This window comes from Pleurodeles waltl, chromosome 8 (genome assembly GCF_031143425.1).
Source record: "Pleurodeles waltl isolate 20211129_DDA chromosome 8, aPleWal1.hap1.20221129, whole genome shotgun sequence".
NCBI classification, from domain to species: domain Eukaryota; kingdom Metazoa; phylum Chordata; class Amphibia; order Caudata; family Salamandridae; genus Pleurodeles; species Pleurodeles waltl.
The window spans coordinates 45,756,004-45,770,793 of NC_090447.1; positions in this window are offsets into that span (position 1 = coordinate 45,756,004).

Genomic DNA, 14,790 nt, shown 5'->3' on the forward strand with positions numbered 1-14,790 from the left:
GTATGTAAGACTGATTTGGGCTGGTCAAGATTTTAACACAAGGTATCAGGCCACAGACACTGCATTGATGCTGTTGATGGAGCACAGTATCATCACTCTTGGGTCTGATTAAATAGACCAAATTGATCAAAAGGTAAAGAGAGACTGTCTTGATCACTCCATAAGTGCTACCAAGGTGCTGTGTTTAATGGTATTCACTTAAAGCAGTTTAGATTTTATGTAAAATGAGGAGTCAAGGTAGTAAAGTTTGGCAGTGCCTAAAGCAATGAAACAGTGACTTGAAAAGTGTAGTGTGTGAGGGAGGAACTATCACTCACAGACTTGGTTGTCAAGAGAAAAGGAGAAGCTGGCTGTGGTGATAGTACCCTTTGACATGCATAGTGTTTGAGGATGGTGGAGAACTGAGCTGAAGACTGTGAAACACAGGAGAAGAGATTCTAAATGGTGGAGGAGAACATTCAAGAGGTTTATCATTAGCGTTAAGTTAAGTAAAGGTTTTGAGTAGTCCAGTATGAAAGACAAGTGATACATCAATGAGATGTATGATTGCTGCATAGTGGTGGTTGAGTCAAGAAGAAGTGTGACTGATGCACAGTGGTGGGTGGGTCCAGGAGAAGTATGACTGGTGCGCAGTGGTGGTTGAGTCAAGAAGAAGTGTGACTGATGCAGAGTGGTGGGTGGGTCCAGGAGAAGTATGACTGGTGCGCAGTGGTGGTTGAGTCAAGAAGATGTGTGACTTATGCAGAGTGGTGGGTGGGTCCAGGAGAAGTATGACTGGGGCGCAGTGGTCACTGCAACAGGGAGAAGTAGGACTGGGGCGCAGTGGTCACTGCAACAGGGAGAAGTATGACTGGGGCGCAGTGGTCACTGCAACAGGGAGAAGTATGACTGGGGCGCAGTGGTCACTGCAACAGGGAGAAGTATGACCGATGCTCAGTGCTGGTTGGGCCAAGGAGACATATGACTAATGCACATTGCTGGTTGGGGCCAGGAGAAGTGTGACTGATGCACAGTGGTGTTTGGTCAATAAGAAGCATAACTTATGTGCAGTGTTGGTTGGGTCAAGGAGAAGTATGACTGGGGCGCAGTGGTGGTTAGGTCAAGGAGAAGTATGACTGATGTGTAGTGGTGGTTAGGTAAAGGAGAAGTATAACTGGGGCGCAGTGGTGGTTAGGTCAAGGAGAAGTATGACTGGGGCGCAGTGGTCACTGCAACAGGGAGAAGTATGACTGGTGCTCAGTGGTCATTGCAACAGGGAGAAGTATGACCGATGCTCAGTGCTGGTTGGGCCAAGGAGACATATGACTAATGCACATTGCTGGTTGGGGCCAGGAGAAGTGTGACTGATGCACAGTGGTGTTTGGTCAATGAGAAGCATAACTTATGTGCAGTGTTGGTTGGGTCAAGGAGAAGTATGACCGATGCGCAGTGAGGGTTGTGTTAAGGAGAAGTATGACTGATCCGTAGTGGGGGTTTTGTCAAGGAGGTATATGAATGATGCACATTGGTCATTAGATCAGGGAGAAGTATGACTGATGCTCAGTGCTGGTTGGGCCAAGGAGACATATGACTGATGTGCAGTGATGGTTAGGTCGAGCAGAAGTATGACTGACGAGCAGTGTTTGTTTGGTCATGGGTACATATGACTGATACGCAGTGGGAGGTTGGTGAAGGAGAAGTGTGACTGATGTGCAGTTGTAGTTGGGTGAAGGAGAAGTATGACATGCACAGTGGTGGTTGGTGAAGGAGAAGTGTGACTGATGCACAGTGGGAGGTTGGTGAAGGAGAAGTATGACTGATGCACAGTGGGAGGTTGGTGAAGGAGAAGTGTGACTGATGCACAGTGGGAGGTTGGTGAAGGAGAAGTGTGACTGATACGCAGTGGGGGGTTGGTGAAGGAGAAGTATGACTGATGCACAGTGGGAGGTTGGTGAAGGAGAAGTGTGACTGATGCACAGTGGGAGGTTGGTGAAGGAGAAGTGTGACTGATGCACAGTGGGAGGTTGGTGAAGGAGAAGTGTGACTGATACGCAGTGGGGGGTTGGTGAAGGAGAAGTATGACTGATGCACAGTGGGAGGTTGGTGAAGGAGAAGTGTGACTGATGCACAGTGGGAGGTTGGTGAAGGAGAAGTGTGACTGATGCACAGTGGGAGGTTGGTGAAGGAGAAGTGTGACTGATACGCAGTGGGGGGTTGGTGAAGGAGAAGTATGACATGCACAGTGGTGGTTGGGTGAAGTCAACACATAGAGGACACATGATTGGGTCAGAGCATGGATGATCAATCAAACCCCTTCCCACCCACTGTGACATGTAAAATCCTAAAAAGTGGGCGACCCTTCGTCTGTTTTGGATTCAGGGTTCTCATGCTCCCTTACCGAAGTTTTCTAAACTTTTTCATGATAACATTTCATTAAAAACGAGATCTCACGTCTTAATTTTTCCATTCAATTCTCCTTGTGTTACTCAAATTCCCCTGTGATCAGTTTTCATTGCTTGTTTCTTTCATTCTTGTTTTGACAATTACAATATTCATGCACTTTCACTTTTGCCAACGCATTTCTGAAACGCCCTCCGTCGGGGATTTGCCCCTCCGATGTGCTCATTTAAAAAAGCAATTTGTAGCTGTTCTCAATTGAATATATTACACTGCCTTAACTGTAATTAACATACAGGCCCGTATTTATACTCCGTTTGCGCCGAATTTGCGTCATTTTTTTCGACGCAAATTCGGCGCAAAACTAACGCCATATTTATACTTTGGCGTTAGACGCGTCTAGCGCCAAAGTATTGGCAAAGAGCGTCATTTTTTAGCGTGAACGCCTTCCTTGCGTTAATGAGATGCAAGGTAGGCGTTCCCGTCTAAAAAAATGACGGCAACGCAAATGCGTCGTATTTATACTCCCGGGCAAAAACCACGCCCGGGAGGTGGCGGGTCAAAAAACCCCGCATTTGCGCCACTATTGAACGCCTGGGTCAGGGTAGGCGTTAAGAGGCCTGTGGGCTCAAAATGAGCCCACAGGTGCCCTCCCCTGCCCCCAGGGACTCCCCCTGCCACCCCAGCCCACCCCAGGAGGACACCCAAGGATGGAGGGACCCACCCCAGGGACATTCAGGTAAGTTCACGTAAGTATAATTTTTGTTATTTTTCAATTTTTTTTGGGTGGCATAGGGGGGCCTTATTTCTGCCCCCCTCCATGCCACTATGCCCAATGACCATGCCCAGGGGACATAAGTCCCCTGGGCATGGTCATTGGGCAAGGGGGCATGACTCCTGTCTTTACTAAGACAGGAGTCATTTAAATGGCGTCTGGGCGTCGAAAATAATGGCGCAAATCGGGTTGAGGCGATTTTTTTGCCTCAACCTGACTTGCCCCATTTTAAGACGCCCTAACGCCATTTTCCCCCTACGCCGGCGCTGCCTGGTCTACGTGGTTTTTTTCCACGCACACCAGGCAGCGCCGGTCTGCTAGCGCCGGCTAACGCCATTCCATAAATACGGCGCCCGCATGGCGCTTCAGAATGGCGTTAGACGGCGCTAAATTTTTTGACGCTAAACTGCGTTAGCGCAGTTTAGCGTCAAAAAGTATAAATATGGGCCAAAGTGCGTACGTGCAATGCGTTTCACTCATCCCAACACTAGGTCGTTCATTCTTGCGGGTAAATCCAACAACAGAAATTTAAAATGACTTTAAAATAAATCCCATCTGTTTCCTTCTTCACTGTCCGAGCCCTACCTGTGTGAAGCGATGGAGTCTTCCGTGTCAGAGATCTTTCCGCAGACCCAGCTCCCACTAATTTTGTGGCGACCACTCGACCCAGAAATAACTGTTTTTTTTTTTTTTTTTTTTAGAAATTACCAATCCAAACCTTTTTACCATAACTCCCATTTCTCCTATAGTATATTTTCAGGTTGAGCCCTCCTGAGCGGAAGCATCCACTGCATACTTCCGGTGGTATGCTTTGGGGTCTTTCACTGATGGACTTCATTTATTGCCGCCATCTCATAATAACGCTATTTTTAATGAATTGTAATATGACCCATTGCAATGTAACAGTACATTTTTATGGTCTCTCAAAGGCAACTTTAGTCTCTCAAAGCCAGCTTTGCGCCCAGTACTACATGACGTGGGTTTTGGACAGCTCTTTGCTCATGATTGGATCGCTTTCTTATCTACCTCAGTTCCTTTTCTGTTCATCCCCATTCAATATTTTTCCTGCACTACAAGCGTTTCGTCTTTGTCCTCGCTTTTGATTGCATCCACTGCTGACGTCATAGAACCACTTCCGTTTTTAACACACTATTTTTTATTTAGCACTCCAAGGGAGTGCCTGTTCTGAGCCTTCCTGTCCTGCGTGAACTCAGATTGTACTTCAACCTTTTCCCTAACTCTCTGAAACTCCCCACCATGTTTCTCAATCGGGGAATGCAGGGCACAAGTCCTAAAAAACAGAAGTGTGGGGTTTGGGGTAGCTAACCAAGTTGAGCAGTATGCAAGTGACATCATGGCTTGTGACATCACATGTTACATCACAGGAAGTGACCTCACAGGAAGTGACATCACAAGAAGTGACATCAGATATTACGACCTCACACATATGATTAGCCGGTGCTTCATGAGTACATTTAAACACATTACGAGATTTAATAAATGAGACTGTGCGTCGGGGTTGTGCCAAAAAACTGCCGTAAGCCCTATCCAAAATCTGGGCAGCAACTAATGCATTTAGGTTTTCTATTACTCTGCCACAAAGAAATTGGCAACAATTGGCAACAAGGAGAAATATGGCAATAGATCTGCTCTGCTCAATTGGTTTCAAAGTCTGCATTTGAAAATATTGTGTGGGGGTTAAAGCACCTGCTGCAGAGAACATTGTGTGCCCAGTAAATCTCAGGGAATGGTAATAATGGTAAAATAACTCTTGGGGGTCGATGCTTTTGCTGGAGAGATCTGTGTTTGTTTAGCCCAAGATTGAAAAAAAGTTGTATAGAAGGTTAATGTGTCTCCCCTAAAACATATCATATAACACACAGATTTCTGTTTTATGTAGATAGGTAAGTGGGTTACTGCTTTTAACACAGAGCTCCTTTTGTTACTTGTAGTTCATAAATTATAATCCTTCAAATATAGCTGAGGGAGCTAAGAAAAACATGTGACTCCTTCACCTTGTAACCCGCACTGTCTTATGTAACACATCTTGTACATTGATTTGCACACTTACCTGATTTATTGTCAGTATATACTGTGTATGTACATAAAGTGCTCTGACACCCTGAACTGAAATGAGTAGCGCTATAAAAGAAATAAAATAGTGGTGTTTAAATTGTTACTCGTGTGAATACTGGGAGAAATCAACACATCTGGCATTCTTACAAAGTATGTATATATCCTATATACTGGGCCTGAACAAAGTCAAAAACGTTTCTCTCTCATGTACCTGTGAAGAGATAACAAGCTGTGTGCCTTCGTTTCCCCTTCCTTACATATGCCTCTAAGTGTGATGGTACAGACCATGCCCAGCCAAGAACATATTGGAACAAAAGGAGGCTTGATGGCCCCTTAACTTCAGTCTGTATCTTTGGCCAAGCAGGAGGAGAAAATACCCCCCTTCCAGCAAGCTGCTGCTGGGAATGGAAAGCAGACAACATGCAGGCACTGCTGAATGTGTTCCGGTGTCTGAAAATTACACTGGATAAGTTTAGCATATTTCATGGGGCCCAACATCTTGGCAAGGTGGATGGCGTCTACCCTGTGAAATTAGTGGGTAGACGCCGTCTACCTGGGTGTACCCCGACTTGTGCCCGGAGTAGTGATATAAGCTTCACTCTACCACAGTGTGAAAGGCATCAGATGCCCTGTACAATCTCACGCACTACGTTCCGAAACTCCCCACATCATCTCTTCCCTTCCCATATCCCCACAAGAACTGAGATGTGCTTCTATCATTTGTGGCGCACCAGGTGCAGCATAGCAGGCTTAGTGAAGTCCTAAGTGCTGCCCTACAGCACTTTCCTGTGAATCTTGGTGCCCCCTACCCTTAGACTCCCCCCCCTTCAGCATCGTTTTTCCACTGCCCCTCACCTGCCACTCCTCTTTAATCCATGCTTAGGGCCATCACTATAATCTTTGACAAAGTTGGATGGTTTCAGAATGCACTACATTGGAAAGGCAATAAAAGTGACCTGCCATCTTGAAAGTATACTTCTTATGCTTCAAAGACGGCTGCCGTGTTGCATGATCAATGTGGCGTGGTGATGCAGTGTAGAATTGAGGCCCAGATTTATGAAAAGTGGTGCTGCACATAGTGAAGCACCACTTTTCTTGCCCCCCCTTAGTGTCCCCTAATGCCACCATGTGTTCGCTGTATTTCAAATATGGCGCTCCATGGCGGTAGTTAGGGGACTCGAGTCATACTGACACCTCTAGTCCGGCGCTTTGCAGAACTAGCATCAAAAAAGTTGACGCTAATCCTGCAAAGCATTCAGAGGCCCATTGACGATAATGGGAGCCTCTTTTTAACACCTGCACTTAGCAGGCATTAAAAATGGCGATAAAAATGGGGCAATGGAATCTCATAGATTCCTTTGCAACATTTTTACGGCCCCACTAGCGCCAGAACGCCCCTTTGCATACATTATACCTGGCGCAGGCATAGTGTGGCGGAAGGGGTTACAAAGTACTTTGTAAATATGATACAGCAGTTTTGCCCTTTCAGCGCCACATTAGCGTATTAGCGTAAAAAATGACGCTAATGTGTCTTTGGAATGGTGCTAGGCCACCATAAACTGGGCCTGAGTGTTTTCATACTTTCAAGATGAGCACTAGGTTGTGTGGTGCAACGTGGCATCACACAACGAGACAGCCACCATGTAAGCACAAAAAAAGTGTCACACTTTCAAGGTGGCTGTTGTCTTGCATCACGTCACATTGCATCAGACAATGTGGTGTCTAAAAAAAACAATATTTTCTATACTTTCAAGATAGCCTTTGTGTCGTGCAATGTGTCGCCCGTATAGAAAAATATATAAGAAGCACAATGTCAAGATTGCTGGTTGTTGCAGTTGGGTTTTCGGGGCCCGCTAATTTGAAAAACATCTGGCATTGACAAAGCCGGCAGTAGTGACCCTAAGCATGGGCAATGTGGGACTGATTGACTAATGCCTGTTGTTCAAGTCTTATTCTGATGCAAAAGAACGGGCACTCAAATTAAGATAACGGTGTAATGGAAAAGAAATAAAGTGAAATAACCTTTTTGCTGTTTATAATGCATAAATATGTTTTTTCGACTGAAGCACTGGTTGACTAGTTAAGCAATTTGTTTCTTCCCAGTATTACGTGCACAGCCCACTGACAAAGGGCATCCCCCTAAAATGCAATGAGGCATCAAAAATGCCGATATTTGCACACAAATTGACCAATAACAGCATGCACTAAATAAATCTACATGAATATCAGAACTATTGAAGACTGTTGATCTAGTTGATACCAGTTGTGGCTCGTGCTGATTCCAGACGCAGGGTGGCACGCGGGGGTGGGGGTTAGAATAAATAAAAACTAAATAAAAAACGTACCTTTGCTCCCGTGCCGCGCGCCACTCCTCTGTCCCTCGACGCTCTTGCTGCAGGCACAGGCTCCCAGCCTGCCCTGCGTCAATCCTGACGCTGCCCAAAGCAGCGTCAGGGTTGGCTGGGAGCACCCAGCCAGGATGCTCCCAGGCAGACTGGGAGCCTGTGCAGGCTCTCTCCAGCCCAGCAACAGAGAGCCTACAGCGCATGTGTGTTTGGCAGGGCCGAGACGGCCGGCCAAAAACACATGCGCTTTGAGCGGTGTGCACTCCCCTCTGCTCGTCACCCCCAATGCCCTGCCCCCCATTCACAAGGAAGATATAATAAATATAGTTTATTACCCCTTCTTTATAAAGGGATTAGCAGCGGTTGCTGCTGGCGGGGGAGGGAGGTCACGCTCCTCTGCCCCCATGGAGGAGCTGCCCCTGGTAGATACGGATTGAAGAAACAGGTTTTACAATAAGAAATTAATGCTGTGGAGGGGAGATTACCCAAACTAAAGGCAGTTTGATCCATCTTACTAGTGTGCTGTTTCACATTTCATCATTATTTCATTGCAGCAGTCCTATAATTTAAACTATACCATACCTTTTATTTGAGAAAAAAACATATCAGAATCATTTTTTTTCATTCAAACCTCACACGGGCATAGTTTCCACACGGTTATTAAGTCTGCCTCTTTACCATGAAGTAATTGTTCTCTGTACTTTCCTCATAATAATTTTGGTACTTTTGAGTGAAATACTTTCAACCTTGTTTGTCCTGGTGTGTGCTTTGAGGGTGAGGTCCTACTTGATGGCAGGATCTCGGCTCCCATTGCGACCGCTCCACAAAGCAATGACCCTCTGGTCACACACTGACCTTCCAAGGGTGACAGCCACACCTATATCATGACCTTACTCCCTAGAGGCAGCAGGTCTTTGGGCTTAGTCATTGGCCATGGTCATGCACTGTGACAAGGCTGGATGCATTAGACACACTCTTATAGGAGGAGTGTAGGATGGGACAAACCTTGCCCACTCATTTTTTTCTGGCACGATAACTTGTGAGATCTAGCCATACAGGGGCAGAATCCCACTTGATCTTGTTGCCATCTTTGGTGGCACCTGAATATAAGAATGGGCCACCCCTCCTCTGCGACTTGTCAGTTCATTTCTCTCCAGCAGCAAGAAACGGTTAGAGACCTCCCTACCGGGAATTCTCGATTGAGGTAAGAAATATTTATCTCTAGGATTGCAACTTGAGTTTATCCGGATGAGAGAACTTTGGAAGGTTGAAACTTTAAATTGGAAAATTGCTTTCTTTTGGAGGAACAACTAATCAAGTGAAGTTAAGATGTCTTGAGCTGGAAACCCGTCTTCAGGTTCTGAGTAGGGTGACTGGTGTACTTTGAAAGGAAAAGTAAATAAGAAACTTTTGATATTAAGAAAATAAATAAAACAAATATTTCTAGGATGCATAATTGAATAAAGAGTTAGAACTTGTGCAAAAATAAAGGGTGACAGTTCAAAGCATAAGTCCACTAGTACTGTGAATCCAGTTGATGTTAAATAGCAGAGCTGTTTCAAAGTGAACAAACATGATTCAGCTCAACCAGTGGGAACCTTTGGGCATAAGAAGCTGTTGTGGACGTACAAGGTGTTCTCCTGATTCAAAGGTGACTTTGGGCTTCTACTGTCTCAAAGTCGTAAAGAGTTCTGGGACACAGGGGTCATCCGCATAACACAAGCCCACCCCTGCCGTTAAGGGGGCCCTAATCATTCAGTAGAACCCAGCCAGCCCAAATCCACTGAATACATGATGTCCCCGACTCAGAGCTCCTCCTCATATTTAGCAGCGACGGGGGCATCATTTTGTGTTATGCAGGTGGCAGGGGGGTTTAGATGAAGTTGTAGTATCCTGAGTGTATGATAAATACTGTTTATCTTACAGAAGTCGAATTTTCCAGCCAACAAACTTATCCAACACAGGTCAAAGGCTGGAAGTAGTCAGCAGTTCTACAAAACCTACCACAAAGTGCTATTCATTTACTGCACTTTTGAAGTAACATGCACTTTTGTAGTAATTTATGCTTCCATAGTAACTCCAGCACTACACATGGCCAACCACTGGTACTGCAACACCCTCCCATAGAAAATAGTGGAGGCAGGGACTTACTAAACAAGCATTTGCAATACAATATGTCTTGCATTTGTGAAGGTTAGAGGGCGCTGTAAATAACAATGTCTTTTACCTCTGTGTTGGTTTGGGTGTAATGGATGTATGCCAAGTGCCACAGCAACCCACCCAGAGCTGTCGATGCAGGGGAGAGAGGACACATAAAGGCTACCATCTTGGGAGTGTTTTTGCCTCATTCTTACAGACTGGATGTGATAACTAAGAGATGCAACCATTTCTAGTGTGTTTACCTAAACTTATATAGCACCAAACAAGCCACACAGAGGCACCTTCATGGCATTTAACCCAGAGAATGAGGGGGTCAAAACAGTAAGGAGCAAATAAAAGGGGGTAGCCATATATTTCTGTGTGTTAAACTTTTAAAGGAATTATTTTCCAAATTGGCAATATCAGCCTAACTTTTAAAAACATTGACTGTATACAAAGTGAATCACAGAAGAGGCAGCTTAACTGTAAATGAATAAAAGCGATTTTGTTAATAATGGAACCTGCTTTGCAGTGCTATGAAACAGAAGAACATGTATTACTAAGCGCTATATTAAAAAAATGAGTTATTCCTAGACTGCCCCAACACGCACCAGACAAAGAACCCTAAGGGAGAGGATGTGGCGTAAAGGCCAGAGCTGCCGACCTTAGAGCTGGGGAACACAATTTGAGTCTTGTTGCTGGCTCAACATCCTTTGATTCTGGGCAAATCACTTAGGCCCTGATTCTAAGCTTGCCGCCGCCCGCCAAGCGGGAACCGCCAGAAGACCGTACCGCGGTCAGAAGACCGCTGCGGTCATTCTGAGTTTCCCACTGGGCTGGCGGGCGACCGCCAAAAGGCCGCCCGCCAGCCCAGCGGGAAACACCCTTCCCACGAGGAAGCCGGCTCAGAATGGAGCCGGCGGAGTGGGAAGGTGCGACGGGTGCAGTTGCACCCGTCGCGAATTTCAGTGTCTGCAAAGCAGACACTGAAATTCTTTGTGGGGCCCTCTTACGGGGGCCCCTGCAGTGCCCATGCCATTGGCATGGGCACTGCAGGGGCCCCCAGGGGCCCCACGACACCCCATACCGCCATCCTGTTCCTGGCGGGTGAACCGCCAGGAACTGGATGGCGGTATGGGGTGCCAGAATCCCCATGGCGGCGCAGCAAGCTGCGCCGCCATGGTGGATTCACATGGGCAGCGGAAAGTCGGCGGTACACCGCCGGCTTTCCGCTTCTGGCTGCGGCTGTACCGCCGCGGTCAGAATGCCCGGCGGAGCACCGCCAGCCTGTTGGCGGTGCTACCGCCGACCCCGGCCCTGGCGGTATTTACCGCCAGGGTCAGAATGACCCCCTTAATCTCCCTTCAGTACCAAATATGAATGTGTTCTTGTGTAATGTAACTGGTGATAATATAAAGTGTACACTGTTCCAAAGCAATATATATATAGCCTACCAGGGGACCTGGAATGGCTAGAGCGCAAAACCCTCATGCATCTCAATGGATGACTCGATTCATCATCGGGAACGCTCTTCACCAGGCTGGTACTGCAATGCCTGGTGGGCTCCCCACAGGGAGCTCTTAACCACGTAGCTTTCTAAGTAGCAGGTAGATCAAGGTTTGGACCCTGGAGTGGGATCCAACACCAACCGGAGAGAGTGATACAAAGATAAATAAAAGTGGTTATCCGCCTCAAAACATCATAAATTTAATCAGTATAGGTGGGGTGGAGACCAAGATTAAAAACCAAGTGAAAGTAAGACTAATGAGTGATAATGCTCAAATACTTTCAACATAACGAACTAGAAGACACCAATAATCTAGGGGCTCTAGTTAAGGGTCCAAACCTTGATCTACCTGCTACTTAGAGAGCTATATGGTTAAGAGCTCCCTGTGGGGAGCCCACCAGGCATTGCAGTACCAGCCTGGTGAAGAGCGTTCCCGATGATGAAGCGAGTCATCCATTGAGATGCATGAGGGTTTTGCGCTCTAGTCATTCCAGGTCCCCTGTTAGGCTATATATATTGTTTTGGAACAGTGTACACTTTATATTATTACTATTTTGGGAGACCGTACACTGGACCACTAATCTCCCGGTCCCTCCCACTTGTGTATTTTGATTAATGTAACTGGTGCTCGTGTAAAGCATTGTAATCCCTTTGTATTGAGTTTGTGCTAAATGAACTCTATGTCAAGAGGCCTAATTTACATCCAAAGACTAGGGGGGTCATTCTGACCCCGGCGGTCTAAGACCGCCGGGGCCAGGGTCGGTGGGAGCACCGCCGACAGGCCGGCGGTGCTCCCAAGGGCATTCCGACCGCGGCGGTAAAGCCGCGGTCGGACCGGCACCACTGGCGGTCTCCCGCCAGTGTACCGCCGCCCTTTGGAATCCTCCAAGGCGGCGCAGCTAGCTGCGCCGCCGAGGGGATTCCGACCCCCCCTACCGCCATCCAGTTCCCGGCGGTCCGCCCGCCCGCCGGGAACCGGATGGCGGTAGGGGGGGTCGCGGGGCCCCTGGGGGCCCCTGCAGTGCCCATGCCACTGGCATGGGCACTGCAGGGGCCCCCGTAAGAGGGCCCCTACAAGTATTTCACTGTCTGCTTGGCAGACAGTGAAATACGCGACGGGTGCAACAGCACCCGTCGCACCTTCCCACTCCGCCGGCTCGATTACGAGCCGGCATCCTCGTGGGAAGGGAGTTTTTCCCTGGGCTGGCGGGCGGTCTTTTGGCGACCGCCCGCCAGCCCAGGGAAAAACTTAGAATACCCTCCGCGGTCTACTGACCGCGGTGCGGTATTTCGGAGGGGGGAACTCTGGCGGGCGGCCTCCGCCGCCCACCAGAGTTAGAATGACCCCCTAGATGTTTTTTTGCTATCAAGCTTAAGGCCTTGAAATTGCTTGGGTCTGGAGTCAGGAGTCCCTTTCCACCATTTTGGAGACAACACCTTTCGCCCTCTTCTTGCCTAGAACTAACCTATGAGCTTGGTTGGTGACTCTCAGGAGGTTATCAAGAGCACGTGCTATTGCCTAATGTTAAGCTCTACTCAAGTCAGATGGTTAATACGCCCACTGCAGAGGTCTTGACAGGACGAGAATATCACAACTGACATAGCCCTCATTATGACATTGGCGGTAAATCCCGCTTACCGCTGCGGTCACGGCCGCCAACTTACCATCGCAGAGGCGAAAATCAGTTTGCCATATTATGACACACACACACTAAACCGACAGAATACTGCCACAAACACATATCCGCCAGACCAAAGGTTGTTGGTAAACTGTCGATACAAACACCCATACCGTTGCGCCAACAAAAAAAACAACCTCCACATTATGACCCACGAATCACCATGGCGGACATTCAACAGCAGTAAACCATTGGCGGTACACACCAGCGCGGTCAGAATGGCCACACAAATATATAGCAACACAACATTGGCCAAAACTAAAATCACACACCTGACACTGATACACACACCACACCCACCCACAGCATAATAAAACACACATGCACATTACCCACAACCCTTTACGAACAAGAAAAATAGCCAAGAGATAGCCACACAAATCAGAGACACAACTACACACACACTACAAACACCCATCCCTCCATCACGCACCCCACCACATTACTTAACACCCACTGCACAACACACACCACACAACACCCATGTCCCCACAAAGGCACCCACGTTTCACAGATGAGGAGTTGAGGGTCATAGGGGAGGAAATAGTCCGGGTACAGCCACAGCTGTTTGGAACACATGTACAGCAAATCCCCATTGCCAGGAAGATGGAGCTATGGCGGAAAATCGTGGACAGGGTGAACGCTGTGGGACAGCATCCAAGAACAAGGGATGACATCAGGAAGAGGTGGAACGACCCACAGGGGAAGGTACGTTCCATGGCAGCAAGACACCAGCTCGCCATCCAGAGAACTGGCGATGGACCACCACCTTCTCCCCCACAGCTGACAGCATGGGATGAGCAAGTCTTGGACATACTGCATCGTGAGGGACTGACTGGAATTGCCAGAGGATTGGACACTGGTGAGTCAATATTTACTACCTATCCCCCCACATACCCGCATGCCACCACCCCTCACCCTGACACCGATCACTCCACTCCATCCCACACAGTGTACCACCACAATTGATTAACCTGAATGCCAAGCCCTACATGGCATACCCACTGCATGAACATCCCTCCCAGCCCTGCATGTACACCCACCACCAATGCATGCACAGCATGGAGAACTAACAATCCCACAAGACATCACCATACACAAACAAAGGTGGCAGGGCAACAGCAACGACATAGGGGAAACTAAGGATGTAGAAAATGTCCCAGACATGTAGCAGAATACACCACTTACATCCCCAAAGGTGAACCAGCCAATCTCAGCGGCAAGGATGTGCCACAGCTACCCAGTCCCCCATCAGAAGATGACCCCAGTAATGACAGTAACTCTGGACTTCTGGATCTGGATGAACTTCCTGGCCCATCAGGGACCATTGGTCAGTGAGCCACCCCAGCCCACTCCACCACAGAGCCAGCCCCCTCAGTATCCAACACCACAGCAGCCACTCATTGTCCCCACACTTCTGTCCCCAGGACACGTCAATCAGCAGTGTTCCCACCTGTACAGGGACCCCAGTCCACACCTCACAGCCAAGACAATCAGGGTCCTGGAGTCAGTGGCAGTGGGCACACCATTCAAGGGACACAGGCACAGGAGGACAGGTGCACACAGATGACAGCTGTGCGCCAGGGGGAGGACAGGCCCAGTAACCGACTGCCCAGGAGGCACTCACCAATGTCCTGGGGGCTTACCAACAATCCAAGGACAAGATGGTTCATGTCACTGAAAAGATAAATAATCAGAGGAATGGTCTGACCCACTGTCTTACATGTGTGTTATTGGAAGTACTGCTGTATGACTGATGTCCTGTTGTCCACATCCTCATCCTCTGCCTCCTCATCCTCACTGTCCTGAGGGTCCACTGCTGCCACAGGAGCATTTTCACCCTCCTCCTCCTCCTGCAGATAGGGCACGTGTCGTCTGATGGCCAGGTTGTAC